The sequence below is a fragment of the Armigeres subalbatus genome, chromosome 1, assembly GCF_024139115.2.
Source record: "Armigeres subalbatus isolate Guangzhou_Male chromosome 1, GZ_Asu_2, whole genome shotgun sequence".
Taxonomy (NCBI): Eukaryota; Metazoa; Arthropoda; class Insecta; order Diptera; family Culicidae; genus Armigeres; species Armigeres subalbatus.
Genome location: NC_085139.1, coordinates 129,631,612 through 129,648,002, shown reverse-complemented (window position 1 = coordinate 129,648,002; position 16,391 = coordinate 129,631,612). Strand labels below are relative to the sequence as shown.

The following is a 16,391-nucleotide window of genomic DNA, read 5'->3' as shown; positions in this document are numbered from 1 at the left end:
CTTATTTCTTCAAAAAAATCTTTAATCTTTATATAAAGATATCTTTATCAAAAAATATTAAAAAATCTTTATAAATAAGATAAATCTTTATATGTGGCAACACTGGTTTTGGGCGCAGTTTAACCATCACCAGATAGTGGTCAGAGTCGATGTTAGTGCCACTATATGTTCTGACGTTGATAATGTTGGAAAAATGTCGTCCATTAATCAGAGCGTGGTTGATTTGTGATTCTGTTTACAATGGTGATCTCCAGGTGTAACGATGCGGAAGGCTGTGTAGGAAGTAAGTGCTGCGAATAGTCATATTCTTGGAGGCGGCGAATTCTATTAGTCATATATACGCCGTTTTCGTTCGTCAGTCGGTGGGCGCACTGTGGTCGGATATCATGAAATCATGGCATTAATAAATAACTCGTTAGGGTTGCCTCATAGAAATTTGGTGTCTTCCACAAAATTTGTGCATGATAAGTAGGCCTTCATATGGGGATAAAAATGTAGTTCGGAATTCTACCGCTAGGGCGGCGCTTCAGCTAACTTTTTATATGAGCATGATAGGATGATGGTGTCTTCAGCAAAAATCAAGAATTCAGGATTACAAGCAACTCTTGTGAAGGAACTATTTTTGAAAATGCTTTTGTTTCTGATATACAATGCATTTTATGGAAAAAAGGTGAGTTTATATCCAAAATTTGATAATTTTTTGTTTAATTTTGTATCTATGTGAAATATTTATTTTCGCTCATTTTTATTGTATCTCGGAGAGTAATATATAGTAGTGTCTGAGCCGATTTGACCATGAAATAGCTTGGAGAACGCCTGAATTTTTTTTTAATATTCAAAAATATGATGAAAAATTGCTTTATTTTCCTACTCTCTCCACTTCCCGCTTAGATTTTATCTCGGATAGAATCTTTGGGTTATGAAGAATGTAACGAACGCGAATTCGGTTGCAGAAATTTGCCGTAAATCTTACACAATGCCTTAATATTTATTGAGTTCCGCATATGCTTGACGGAAAGCTGTCACTTATTCAATCAAAGTAGGCCGTAAAATTCATATTATAATGATCACATAAACTTTCTGGGCTTCGTTTTGGTTATTTTTCAGTATGATTTAAAAATATATTGGTATGGAATTTAGCTTAGAAATCACTATATGGCACTACAAATTTGATTTCCTTGAAGTTAAAGTTAGTACACTCTCGACGGATTTCGAAACAAGAAGGTTTGATTTTAACCATACTCTTAACAAGCTCTGACTAGTTCATATAAAAACATAAATCAATTAACGTTGTCCGTAAATCTATGTCTAATTCGAGGAGTGTGTAAATCATAAATAATTGAAAATGTGTATTTCATAAGATTCGCCAGTAATACCATCTGGTGTCAGTATATCTGGCGATATTCTATTTTCGTCTTCAAGATCTAAATCGTTGAAAATAGGCTCTCATGAAACATAACTGGAAATTGTGAAACAGCTCCTAGTTCTGGAAAAAGATAATTACGTTCTTAGATGATTAATGTACCAAACATTTTGTATTCATATTATATTCAGTATAAACAGTTCATATGCCAACGTTAAATAAATTTTAAAATGTTTACAACTATTATTCAAGAAAAATATTGTTCCAGCATAAAATTTATATTGCATGGCACTATAAATGGTAGAATGGTAGGACTGCATCCAAGAAATTCGTGGCGTATGTTAAATTGAGCGCAAAATCATTCAGTTGAACAAATAAAAGTAGGTCGTTTGAGAGTTACAGCAAGTTTCTGCGACCAAATTCCCCTCCGTTTTATTCTTTACAACCCAAAGATTCTCTCCGAGATAAAATCTCGGTGGGAAGTGGAGGGAGTGTGGAAATCATCCGATTTTTCTATATATTTTAAATATTTTACAATAATTAAGACATTTTTTAGGTTGCTTGTCGGTTAAATCGGCTCAGACCCTGCCATATATAACTCTCTGGGATGCAGAAAGTTCCAGCAAAAATAAATATTGTACATAGATACCAAATTGAACTAAAAACAATCAAATTATGAATAAAAGCACATTTTATACAAATAAGGCATTGTATCTCATAATCAAAAGCCTTTTCAAAGATGGTTTCTTCGCAAGAGCTGCTCATAATACTAAATTCTAAAACTTTACAGAAGACACCATCATCCTGTCATGCTCATATAAAAAGTTGGCTGAAACGCCGCCCTAGCGGGAGAGTTCTGAACTATTTTTTTATTACCATATGAAGGCCTAATTATCAAGCAACAATTTTGTGGAAGACACCAAACTTCTATAAAGCAACCCTAAGGAGTTATTTATTAATGCCATGATTTCATGAAATCCGACCACAGTAGGGCGCTGGAAATGTATATTCCAGTCCACTCAAAAACGCTCCTGCAATTCGTCAATTTTATTGAAATTGAAGATTATTTTTAACAAACTATTGAAAATTTCAATTCTTGTCATACGCAGTAAAAATTTCGGAACCAACCAATTCCGTTCATGCATTCCCAATACGAATATCAGATCGATGTAAGATACGGACCTTTTGGTCCACTGTAAGATTTTCTTTGTATATAAAAGTAGCAGTTGCCGCCGCGTGCAGGCGCTTCGCACCGAACGGACTGCACCGACTTGGACCGAAACGGAGTGATGAGGACGGGGACGAGGAGACGTTATCGGAGGCGGCAGCAGCTCAACGATCACTAGCCGTAAGATTCATACCGGTGCGCCTGTAGCCTGTAGCACGCTGAATCCCCGAATCCCGGGACAAGCAAGTGCCGGAAAATGAATTCTCTACAAGAGAGAATGTTTCCCACCAGAAAACATCCTAGATCGGATCGATAATCCAACTTGCCATCTCCGGGTTGGCGATCTTATGCCTTACGCAAGACTAACTGGAGACCCCTGATGCATGTTGTTCGAATAGCTATTTTCTCGCTCCAATTCCTCGGCATGGTGGAGTCGACACGCTTGTGACAGAACCGCAACAAATTCGTAACCGCTCCGACTGCCTGAGTTTTCCCCTAGATCCATAGGTCCCGCTGCCGAAATGAGCGACCGTCAACGTGAAGGTACCTCGGGAGCCGTCGTTGCTCAGCACGACGTCCAGCTTGGCTAGAGCCTCTAGCAGCGTATGCTCTCTCCGGCTAGTGCAGCAGCTTCTCCACATTGTTGTCTATTCATTGAAGTCTCCTGCAATTGCTACTGGATTGGACCCACCAGGTGTGATGTCAGCTGATCGACTATCTAAGTGAATTGGTCTACTCGCCACCTTGGCGGAACATACCAACTGTATTATCATATTCCATTTATCATCGCTACAACTGCACCATCCGCCCTTGTTTTCACCACTTCCTGGATCGGGAAGCTTCGTGACGTACAAATGATCTGGATCCATCCGATTTCCTGTTTCCGTTATCCACGAGTATGCGGTGCGGGTCCACCAGGACAGCGTCTTACGTGCTCGCTTCTGCTTCCACAACAAATGCTAAATGGCTACACAATAGTAAGCATATGCGGTATTTCGAAAAATTTCGTTTCAGGTGGTTCGAAACGAAATTCCGCGGAATTTCGCGGAATTTGAGCATGGCGAAATCTGATTTCATGATTTCGTTTCGTTTCGCAAAATTACAAAAATTTCGCTAAAAAAACTAGCTTCTAACGAAATTTAACGGAATTCCGCGGATATTATAAAAAAATTTTGGCTGCGCCGCTGAACAAAATCGTTAAGTTGTTTCCAAAACTTCAAGTTATACAAATGTTTCTATTAACGCTTACTAACTACATTCTTAGTCGACAAATACGTAAGTAGTTTTCTTCCATAAAACGTCTTCAGTGTTTCCATGATTAAAATTTTGTGATATTTTTTTTACTATTTGCACAATATGAACGCGGAATCGATCGTGTTGCTGCTGGTCATGGGACGGCAGCTAGTCCGGGAGAACGCGAAGTGATAAAAATCTACCTCGCGTAGCAGAAATTTGTTTAACCAGTGTGCAATCGATCGTGTTGATGCTGATCACGCCAGCTAGTGTGGGAGAACGCGAAGTGATAAAACTTATGTCCAGCGTTTGTAATGCTCACTCAATCTCAGGAGCATAGGATGCTCCCTCACGAAAACTTTCGGGGAGAAATCACTTTTTGGGAAAGAAAAACAGTCTGGAGAGTGATAACCATTTTTTGCTCACTTTGATTGCCGTCGGAAATTGGTTTACTCGTTTTCTTTCATATCCGAGCATTTTCGGTGTCTTTGTGGATCAAATAACGAAAAGTGAGTGAGAGGTTAAAGTGATGAAACGAAAAAGGAATTTCATCCAATTAGCACGATTTTCGTTTATCCTCCAAGGCTAGCTCCAGAGAAAAGATTGGTGGGTGAATGATGTTCCTCACTAACAACAACGAAAATAGATTCTCCCCGGGCCTGAAAAACGCTACGAAAAGAAAAGTCGGAACCCTGCTAATGTCTGCATCAAAGAGCACAAAATTATTTAGTGCGGAATCGATTGTGTTGTAGAAGATTATTGAACGAAACACATTGATCTTGCGTTGGATTGATTTGAAACACACTTTTCATCTTCTTGTTTTCAAAATAACTTCATTTACAATAAATATTTTGTCGCTTACCAAGGGGTTTCACATGAATTACCTTCTCAACTAACCAACGATTCCTTTTCCGCAGCGCTCACGGAGATGCAGAGCATACCTCGGTCTCTTAAAACAATGAGTGTTACACTAATTTTCCTCTCCTAATACTAAATTGACTATAAGCACCGTTATTGACCAGCATCGTTATTGTTCATAACTTTTTTGTATCCCAAGAATATTATTTAATTGGTGAGCTATGCATATTTGCTGTTTCTCGGCCAATCATGATTAGCAACTACGACGTGTACAGTTAAGAAACGTTATCAAGCTCTTCTTCGACTATTTGCACAATATGTGAGGAACATTGCAGATTTGTGGGTATTTCTAGATCTACGCATGGAAATTGCAAAAAAAAAACCAGAGCGGGTTGAAAGATCATTAAAATTGCTGAAAATTCTTTACTTATGATTGCTTTCAGCACATACTGACTATAACAGCTATTCTCATCTGCCAAGGACACACACAATAGCTCAGTTCTTCGAGCTGATTGTAAATAAGACTATCGGTCTGTGAAATTCAATACATATCTTTGTGCATTTTGAAAAGGTGCACATGATTTTTTTAGTGAGCAAATGTATGCTATATATGTAGACGAGGAATAAGAAGGAATAAATTTTGACAGATCTAGTAATATCAATTCTATATCTGCGTATACGCCTGGCAGATGTGGATACATAGTTAAGTATCCCACTAAATAAAAAAATAAATCTAAGCATTCGTTTTCAAATTTTGACTAGGTCAATACTGTAAAACCACGCTGACAAGACAATATGAAGTATGATTTAGCATAATTACATAATTCTTAAGTGAACTAAGGTTTTAAGCGAAATTTGAATCAGTATATGAAAAATCCCACAATTTCTTTATTTTTATATAGGGGAACAGACGGCTTTGGCAGGTTTTGTTCTATTATTGGCAGGGGGGTTTTTGTCGACCGAATTTTATGAAATTTGGCCACAATATTCTTTGATATGCAAAGAATGTGTAGGCCAAATTTAAGCCTAGTCAGTCATAAAAAACCTCCCTGCCAATACAGTCCCATCCCGATTTTGGCAACACCCGTTTTTGGCAACATTTTCTTTCCGATTTTGGCAACAAAGTCGAAAATATTTTTTTATTACTTTTTAGAGCTAAAACTCTTTTATAATTATGTAATATGATAAACAAAACTAAAAGTGAATGTCATTAAGATTTATATGCGTACTATGGGCTCTGTACGTATAGTGGGCACTTTCGCTGAATTAATGAACCACCACTCATATTACCGCTCATTGCAAACAATGTCTATTGAAACTTTTCTGCTCTTTCTATTCACGTTTTCCATGTCCCTATCCACACTACCCTAATCTAACCAGACCGCCGTAGAATGTCGTATGTTTTGGCATCTCACTGATTTTGTCGTCGATAAGCTGACTCACACCGTTGTACATAGTACAACACCTATTAAGCGAAGCCCGCTGTTTACATCACAATGCAACCAATACTGCATGAGTGATTCGGGAACAAGCAACCCCCGTAGGTTTAATTGCTAGTGATTGGCACATTCGATTTTTTAAATGCGCTGGCTAACCATCAAGTCGTTTTGCTCATTACGCGCTACTTTTCTGGTATCAGCCAAGAAACCGTAATTTTATCATTTTATCCATCTATCTGCTGAATTCCCGTATATAAAATAAGCAACAATTTTATTTCAAAGAGTCTTATTTTTTTAAATTAGGCAAATTTGTCTAGCGATTAATATCAGAATACTGTGAGCTTTTCCATTTTCCTGATGTGTCAATTGCATAATGAAAAAGCTCATTAAAAAAGCTCCAGCATGTTTGCCAACAGTTCAATAGTAATGGTAAGAGTTTGGTAACATGTAATCGTAAGACTCTCGAGCAGGCATTGACTTAAATCAGATCATTAGAAAAAATCGGGTTAATCTAAGCCTACTTGATGCACTGCCGTGGGGCAAGTTATGAGCTTCCTAAGATCTTTGAAATTGAATGTTCGATGATTCATCGTTTATTGATCTTCAACACTCACCAAAGGAAGCTGATTGAGTGAAGCGAATCACTTGGGAACACAACAATGAGCGTCGTTCCGGTGCGCTGATAGAAGAAGTCATTCAAGCATTCTAAAAATGAAGACCTCCATGAGTCTGGAACTCGAGTACACTGAATGGGAGGCGTTGATACTTTCTCTTGACTATCTTATCACCTTGAAAGAAGGGCGAATAAAGGAGAACACATGATGTGGTTTGATTGTTTGGTTTCATTGTACTAGAGCAAGCGGGGTACGAATGCAAAAATCGTTGCTTACATGGATACCTCATCACGGCTTGGCTTGTTTATGACACCAACGATCGCTCCTACTCATTGTTTGACATCCATCTGAGGGAGGCAGTTCACTCATTGGCTATGGATGTAGCAATAGATCAATACTCACAATGCTCACTCACACTTCCAATGCCTGCTCTCGTGTGTTCTCTTTGTGATGGCGAAGTATCAGAAGTGTACTGCTGTTCGTTATCAGTCACGCAGTCTACGGAGGGTCCATAAATCGTCTTCCACCTGATCGATCCACTTTGATCGCTGCACACCTCGCCTTCTTGTGCCTGTCGGATCGTTATAGAGAACCATTTTATCACCTGAATGAATACTCTAAGAAATTTCTGGAAAAAATTAAGGAGCAACTGCTGAGGTAAATTCCTAAGGAATACTTGAGAATGTCCGAAGAAGTATTATGATGGATCGACTGCAGTCCCGACAGTTGTTGGTTTATATTTTTGGGATAAATTCTTAATTCCAGATTCAAACATCCCTAAAAGAATCGTAAAATAATTTGCGAATGACTTTCGATACTTCTTTCAATTCCTTCTTTGAATTTTTGAGGAATGTCCAAAGGAATCTTCCAATTTATTTTCGGAATTACAATTTATTTTTCCAATTTGTTTTTAGAAATAGGTACCTTTCAAAATTTCCTAAAAAATACCTTCAGAAAATTAATCGGAATTCCTTTTAGGAATTTCTGCAAGAATACCTTTGCAAAATCTGCTAGGAATTTCTTCGGAAATTCAATGAGAAACTCCTTCGAATAATCCTTTAGGAATACTTTTATGGAATCTGTGTCATAAGGTCGAAGGACAAAAGGTCGAAGGGTCAAAATGTCGAAAGGACAAAAGGTCGAATGGACAGAAGGTCGAAGGGTCAAAAGGTTGAATATGTGTAATAATGTCGAAGGTCAAAAGGTCGAAGGACAAAAGGTCGAAAAAACAAAAAGACAAGAAATGAGATGGGAGTGGTGAGTAATGACAAGTGAGATGCAAGATGGAAGTAGTGAGTAGTGAGAAGTGAGAAGTAAAAGGTGAAAAGTGAGAAGTAAGAAGTGAAATGGAAATAAGTAGTGAAAACGAAGAAAGAAGAAAGGAAGAAACATATATAGTGAGCAAGAAAAAGAACAGAAGAGGAAAAAAGAACAAAAAAAAGAAAGAAAGTAGGAGAAAAAAGGAAACTAGAAGAAGGAAGAAAGAGGGAGGAAACAAGTAACAGGAGAATAGAAGAAAAATGGGAAAAATGAGGACCAAAGAAGAAAGAAACAAGGAAGAAAGGAGGAAAAAAGAAGAAATAAAGAAGAAAGATGGAAGAAATAAGGAACAAAGAAGATAGAAATAATTAATAAAAAAGAAAATAGGATGAAAGAAGGAAAAAAGAAGAAAGAAGGAAAAAAGAGGCATGAAAAAAGGAAGAAAGAAGAAAAGAAAGAAGAAAGAAAAAAGAAAGTAAGAAGAAAAACAGGAAACAAGAAGGAAGAAGAGAGAAAGGAGGGGGAACGAAGGAAGAAAAGAAGGAAGATAGAAGGAAGGAGGAAGAAAGGAGGGAAAAAAGAAGAAAGAAAAAAGAAAAAGAAGGAAAAAAGGAGGAAGAAAGAAGGTGGAAAGAAGAAGGAAGAACGAAGAAAGAAAATAGAAAGAAAGAAGAAAGGCAGAAAGAAAAAATAAAGAAGGAAAAAAGAAAGAAGGAGAAAAGAAAGAAGGAGAAAAAAAGAAGAAAAACGGAAGAAATGAAAAAAGAAAGATGAGAGAAGGAAGAAAAAAGAATAAAATAAAAGAAAAGCAAAACAAAGAGTAAAGAAGAAAAAAGGAAGAGAGTTAAAAGAAAGAAGGAAGAAAAACAGGAAACGGAAAGGAGGAAAAAAAGGGGAGAAAGAAAGAAGAAAGAGAGAAGAAATAAGGAAGAAAGAAAGAAGAAAGGAGAAAAAAGTAAGAAAAAAGAAGAAAGAAGAAATCAAGTAGGAAGAAAAAATGAAAACATAGGGAAGAAAAACGGTGGAAAGAAGAAAGAATGATGAAGAAAAGAAGGAAGAAAAAAGAAAAAAAAGAAATAAGTTAGAAATAAAGAAGATAAAATATGAAAGGAAGAAAGAAGTAAGAAAGAAGAAAGGAGGGAAAATAATTGCACGAAGAAAACATATGAAGTGAGAATGAAAAAGGAAGAAGGAAGGGAATAGAAGGAAAAAAGGAAGAAAGAATAAGAAAAGAGAAAAAAAAGAGCGACCTTTTGTCCTTCGACCTCTTGACGCAGTTTTTTTTTCGACCTTTTGTCCCTTCGACCTTTTGACCCTTAGACCTTTTGACGCAGTTTTTTTTCGACCTTTTGTCCTTTCGAACTTTTGACCCTTCGACCTTTTGTACTACAACCCTTCTATGAGCTCCATTAGACTTTTTTAAATTCCTACGGAAAACGCTTCAGAAATCCCTTTAAGAATATCTACGGACATTGTTTCTGGAAAACCTTCCAAAATTCTTTATGGAGAATTCTTTTTAATAGTTTCTTTATGAATTCCTTTCAAAATTGCCTTATGCCTGCAAGAAATGAATTAGGAATACCTTCATTTTTCTAAGAAATTGAATCAGAATTTATTGAAGGATACTCTCAAACAAATGGCACATAAATAAAGTTTAAAAAAAAAACCTCAAACAAATGCTTCCAGTAATTCCTCAGAAATTCCCTATCGAAACTCTAGTATCAAATTCTTGGAATTTCTTTGAAATTTTACTTAAGAATTTCTTCAGAATCTGGAAATTTCTTTGGTAACTTTGAAACCCAACCCAAAAGCAAAAGATTCGGAATTTCTTGGCGCAAGTATGACTCAGACTCACACATTTAATCTACGAATCGGCTGGAGAGCAGAAGTGCGTGAAAAAAATACTTACGTTCAGTTTTTGAAAGTTTAATTTTTTGGTTGAGTGATTTTAGTTTAATTTGAAGGTAAAATTAATGAGTGAGTTTAAAAAAACAAGTGGTGTCAAATGTTCTGTAACTATCTTCCTAGCTTAGTGGACCGAGGTCCAATTGATTGTGTATTCTGCTCAGATATTTTTATTAAATTGAATTACACCCAGTTCTTTTTTTCACACGGGTGGGTTTAAGTCGATTAAGACCTTAAGCATTAATGAAACTATGAGTTAACCCCATGAAAAAAATCACAAAAAATCAAAGAAAATTCAGGTGGTATTTAAAAACTTGTGAAAGATCAGGTTAACCGGGAAATGAAAGAATCGGGATGCGTTGAGCTTCTGATAGAACTTGCGTGTTTCTAGAGAACGGCACAGCTGTTCCATCTCCTCGCACTCGGCTTCTTCCAGGTGGCGGTTCTTCTCCTGAAAAAGGCGGGTCTGCTGTCTCCACTTCCGTCTATAACGTTCCACGTTCTGCCGGGTACCTTACTGCAGCGCAACCAACCGCGTTGCGTCCTTCTCCTCCAGAATCTGTCTGCACTCTTTGTCGAACCAATCGTTCCGTCGACTTCGTCCAACGTACCCCGACGTTGTGCTGCCTCGAGATGCTCCGCGTATGCAGTGGCGACATCAGGTTGCCTAAGTCGCTTTAGGTCGTACCCCGGCGGCCGTCGGTACCGAACATTGTTGATGACGGATAGTTTTGGGCGCAGTTTAACCATCACCAGATAGTGGTCAGAGTCGATGTTAGTGCCACGATATGTTCTGACGTCGATAATGTTGGAGAAATGTCGTCCATCAATCAGAGCGTGGTTGATTTGTGATTTTGTCTGTAATGGTGATCTCCAGGTGTAACGATACGGCAGGCTGTGTACGAAGTAAGTGCTGCAAATAGTCATATTCTTGGAGACGGTGAACTCTATTGGTCATATATACGCCGTTTTCGTTCGTCAGCCGATGGGCGCTGGAAATATATATATTCCAGTCCACTCAAAAACTCTCCTGCAATTCGTCAATTTTATTGAAATTGAAGATTATTTTTAACAAACTATTGAAAATTTCAATTCTTGTCACACGCAGTAAAAATTTCGGAATCAACCAATTCCGTTCATGCATTCCCAATACGAATATCAGATCGATGTAAGATACGGACCTTTTGGTCCACTGTACGATTTTCTTTGTACATAAAAGTAGCAGTGGTTGCCGCGTGCGGGCGCTTCGCACCAAACGGACTGCACCGGCTTGGACCGAAACGAAGTGATGAGGACGAGGACGAGGAGACGTTAGCAGAAGCGGCAGTAACTCAACGATCACTAGCCGTAAGATTAAGACCGGTGCGCCTCCCGTAGCCGAACAGGTTGACCAAGTACGCTGAATCTCCGAATCCCAAATGATTCAATTGAGTTGTAGGTTAAATAGAGTTCTATGCCACAAGTATGTGCTCAGGTATGAAACACGTGAGTTCACAATTACAACGATTTCCAAACATTACCTTAGCGAAAAAATATTTCTTTTTTCATGAAATTTGCTTTTTTCTTCAAGTCCAAAATTGACCTGGAAAGCCCTGTTAGGATTCCTCGAAAGATTAATTCCTGCTTCAATAATAGGTGCACTGGCGGCTCAATCATCATACGAGCACGTCACTGCAGGGATATCTGTTACGTAATTTTCATTTCCCTTTTCCATACTCCAAGATAAATCCACTCATCAAAACAAAGCACTTCAAAGGACTGATTTCCTTACTGGTTGGTCACTCGCACGAGGGGCCCGACAATTGGGTTGCCCGGTGATGACACTCATTCATCCTTGCAACGGAGGAGTCCTTTGTTCTCCGATACGTAAACGTTCAAAACAACCCGTTCGTTGAAGTATGGAAAGAGAGCGCATGCGTTCCTCCGATTCGAGCAGCTGCACTCATCTGGAGAGAACATACAACGGGGGTGCGAGAACCGCCTGCTCAAGATTCTCCAGAGAACACGAGAGATGATTTTCTTCTTATGCAGGACTACTAATTACAATCCAGGAACCGAAGTCCTTCTTCAGTTCCGCGTTATCTTTGCTCGCGCTCGTCACGTTGTGCGAAGGTGGCTCTACACCCGCTCACGCGATTTGCTCGTCGCGTTCGCATAGAGGACTAATAGGAAACGATACGTTGTGTGTGTTCAAAGAATGCCGGGAGCGTCTCGGAAGAGTGAGAAAAACCCACCCCCACCGTGACCTCCGGTGTCTACGGAATTGGAAGAGTACTCGCGGGAGCAAAGTTGCTCCAATTTTTCAGCCGTCTTCAGTGTTTTTGTTGATGATTACGAATGTCAAACCAAAAGCCAATGATAATGTTCTTCTTCGGAAATATTAGCTTGCCCTGTGGAGTGTGATTACGTGATGAAGAAAATGCTCTCGAATTATGATACGCCCAAAACAGATTGGGTCATTTGACAGAAATTGATGTGCACTTATTTTATATTATGTAAACAGATCGAAATGATACGAAATTGTGTTAAGGTATGAGTGCTTGACACAAGCTGTCAACAGGCGCTGTGGAGCCGAAAGAAAACACGTGATAGTGGGTGGTAGAAGAATGTTTGTAAACATTCACAATGGAGAAGTTTTCCATGGCAACCAAGGCATTTTTTTTCGATGCGTGGGGATGTGGATCATGCGAGTGACTGGATTTAAAAATTAATGACATTGATCTGCGTAACGCGATTCTGATGCCAACTGAGAAAAACGGCACATATCGTAACGTAACTAACGAAAGGATGAACAGTGGATTTACATAATTGCATCACTGAAAAGGGGATGCCATCGTTGGCGTTGGAACAAAAATCAACCAAGAGTAAAATATACGAGTGAACAGATTTTAAACCCCGCAGGTAGGTCCATTAAGCAAAAAAAAAATGAAAAAATAAATCTGAACGTTCCATAATTACATAAAGTGGTGATTTACAACGCAATCCCGGCCTTGCGGCGACGGCCCGTCAACGTTGGCGGCGCCAACAACGAGGTGTGTCCGTGCCAGCTGGGTCAGGTCCATGCCTTTACAAGCGATAACGAGGCGCAACGAAGCTGTATTGCGATTACGGTTGGCTTGGCTAGCCGGGTAGATATTTGCGTTTGATTTGTGTGTGATACATACATAAAGAGTCGAAAATCAGTTTCTTTAACAGTGGTGGAAATAACTAGAACGATACGATAGGCAATTAAATATAATAACTTGGGGATTCCTAAAGCGATTATCACACTGGAGTCGCTTTTGGCGCGGTTTTCCGCTCATAAACAGTAAAAAAAGAAATGTTTTTTGAAAATTTTCTTTTTCTATTTTTTCGAGTTTCGTGTTTTCAACCTCACGTCGATGTCCTTGATGTTCAAGAGTAAATTGTTGTGAAACGAATTTGGACAAATCAACGGCAAATTACTTAAGCCAGAGGCATCTGGCATAAGGCTCTTATGCGAATAGGGGCAGTATTGTTGTTGATGGAGAATCACGAAATGTGTTTTACACAGGGCGGAGTTCAAATATATTTCAAGTTAAAAAAAATTAAATTAAAAAAATCTCGAAAAGATAATACGGCAAATGATACGATCGATACGATAGTACAGTATGCGTAAAACCTAAGAATAAATCGCAGCAACCCACTACGTCCAATAATAAATTAATGTCAAAATACAAACTAAGTGAAAACAGTATTGATTATCTCGATAAACTGGTAAATATCTTCAAAATACCTTACTAAATTTTCGTCTTTGCTCCAATAGTTGTGGAAGTGTTCCTTTAGTTGCGAGTCCCGTAGGAAAACAATGGGATTCGCAACTATTGAAACAATGTGCCAATAATTGGAGTTGTCATTTTAGGACGGAATACATGGAGGCATTTTTCTAATAAAATAGATGGAGAGTTGAGCCAACAATCAATATGAAACTGGTGATTTTTATGTGGTTCCAGTTCCGTACGTTATGAAAGATCTTCGGTACCCAGTAATGAAATCGTCGCTTCGGTACGTATTCTATTGCTAGCCCTTTAGAACAAAGTTTAGCACTGCTGTCATAGCAACATTTCCGAAAGTTTTTTCTTCAAACATAAACAACCTTCAGAAATGGAAGCTGAAGGATTTCTTTGGTTAAATAAATTTTACCAAACTATCTGTACGCCACAAGTCTCGCCTAATAATTATTTTATTCTCTTTTAGCAACATGAAGAAATTGAAAAAAAAAACTTTGAATTTTCTGCAAAGCTTTTTGGGAAGTTTTTAATGGAAATATAAAAGAATGAATTCTTATCGCAGTTCGAGAAAGCATTCCTTATGCATCCGAAGTGACTCCCACAACGAATTCCTTATGATTTTACGTGATTTGCATACCCTCATTGGAAGTTCATTCGGCATCAACCAATCTTTTATCGCACGACGAAATCTATGTCTATGTAAATAGGGACCATGGAGCAAATTGGGCAAATTGGACACTACAAATACTTTTGATAATTCACATAATTTTTTTTTACAATCAATGCAATGCAACAAACTCTGAAACCCATCCATAATCAACTATGTAGTTTGTAATGTAGAGTCCATTGTTTTTACCCTTGATGTTTCAATTTAGCAGAAAAATAATTTCCAAAACATTGAATATTTAAAATTTCAACTTCCATAAGCTTTACTTTGTCTCGAAGAAGAGGATTTTCAATTAACAAAGGAACATTCGATTATAATTATAATTATTCACAATGGCCTGATATGCAGTTATGATATTCTTTCTTGATTTTTACCATATTTCAAACAGTTTTTGAATGTGTTCACCTGATTGGACGAATTGAGAAAATGATATTTTTGCAATAGACCAATGCAAGATCTTGATCTAACCTCACTTATTTGACAGTTCACAGAGCTTGTTTACAAGGTGTTAGAAGAAAAATCGATGAGGAGAAAATTAAAATTCATATTTTTAGTTTAAAATTGCTGCGATCCGAATATTTCAATGATATTCTTTGCATTCAGCATGAAATCAATCGCAAAGTACATCTACATGCGAATAAAATGACGAAACAATGTTATCGGAAGTCCCGGTGAAAAAGCTCTGTGAACTGTCAACCTACGTCATCATGCACTGGTCTATTAATTAAGAGAGACAAACGACGCACTCTCATGAAATTCAGCCTGTATTATTCAGCTTTTCACGTACGGTAATGGTGGCTTCTGTCGGTTTTAAAGTGTATCCGTCCCTGTAGGGGAGAACGGTCCAAAATGCACCCCTGGGGCAAAATGGCCTCACTAATATAAACTGTTGTAGTACATTTATGAACGAATATTACTATTACACTTCATAATTAGTTATCCATCATTGAGCTCCATTGGAAAAATTTAGCAAAATCCCTTCATATTCACTTAAATTTAACGATTTGTTATTCTTCCGCCACATCCGTAAGATTGTAGTTCAATCCATTAAGAAAAAACAAACAACCATGCGTTCACCATCATTTTGCATGCAATTGAGTCATTTTAAACCACCATTCGGGCGTTTTGCCCCAGGCCTATTTTTAAAACATTTTTTAAATGCGTTAGAAAGTCATGAAAACCTTATTGTTTTGAATAGGAGATCATTGTGAAATGTAGCTGGGTTTGTAAATTTTGCACCTATACGTTGAAATGGTTGGGTATTTTTGTTTATATGGGCGAAAACATCAAAAAGCTTAAGGGGTGCATTTTGGACCGTTCTCCCCTACTTGTTGACATCTGGCTATTTTCTTGCCTTCCATACGTCAAACCTTACTTCACTAATATAATTAACCCTTAATTAAACTAGCGGATTACTAGAGAAGTTAGGTTTAACGTACGGAATACGAAAAAAATCCAACTTCGATAGTCCCATATTCCGGTTTTCAGTTTTATTAGCGATACAACCTATTATAAGTACGGTGGCATAGATATAATACGTTCATTAAATCGGCCTTCTCTTGAAAACTGATGTACTTAAATGAAAACTGATGTACTGATGAAAACTAATGTACTGGGGCTTAAGCCCCAATAGCAATTCAGCGGAACGGCGACGGAAACGGAAAATTTGACAAAATATATGGCCCGTTCCGTTGTATTGCGTAAGGGCTTTATTCACATTCGCACAACTTCCAATCGCCAAAAAGCGATTAAGTTTCAATCATTTTATAAACCTTAAAACAAAGATTTCACTGCAGGACCATTCTACGGCCGGGAGTACTAACACTTCCAGAATATCACTCAAGGTTCCGATATTCAAACCCACGTCAAAGGCAAGATTGGCAGGTGCATGTCAGTGCAATTACGGTATACTATTGGAGGCCAAATAGTAGCAAACGGTCGCTTTTTGCGAGCAAGTAATCTACAATACGAAATTGTTAATTGTGGTTCATAGATTATGGAAAATTAGGAGGCAAAAAAATTGTGAAACAAACAAGAAATGTGTTGATCCTAAGCCATAGGCGTTGTCACAAACAGTGAAAGATTTAACCGAAATTACTATTTAGAAACTGGTCCACCTTTCGTTGAAGGGTTTT

The 16,391-nt window shown here is 37.9% G+C and overlaps 1 protein-coding gene across 1 annotated transcript in view; it reads left to right on the top strand.

The window, feature by feature from the left end:
* Positions 1-12,590: 12,590 nt before the first annotated feature.
* LOC134205127 (tyrosine-protein phosphatase 99A-like) overlaps positions 12,591-16,391 on the top strand; it is a 409,912-nt gene continuing 406,111 nt past the window's right edge. Inside the window, 1 exon segment of the mRNA XM_062680070.1 lies at positions 12,591-12,741. The gene's annotated coding sequence lies outside the window, so the exon portion shown is untranslated.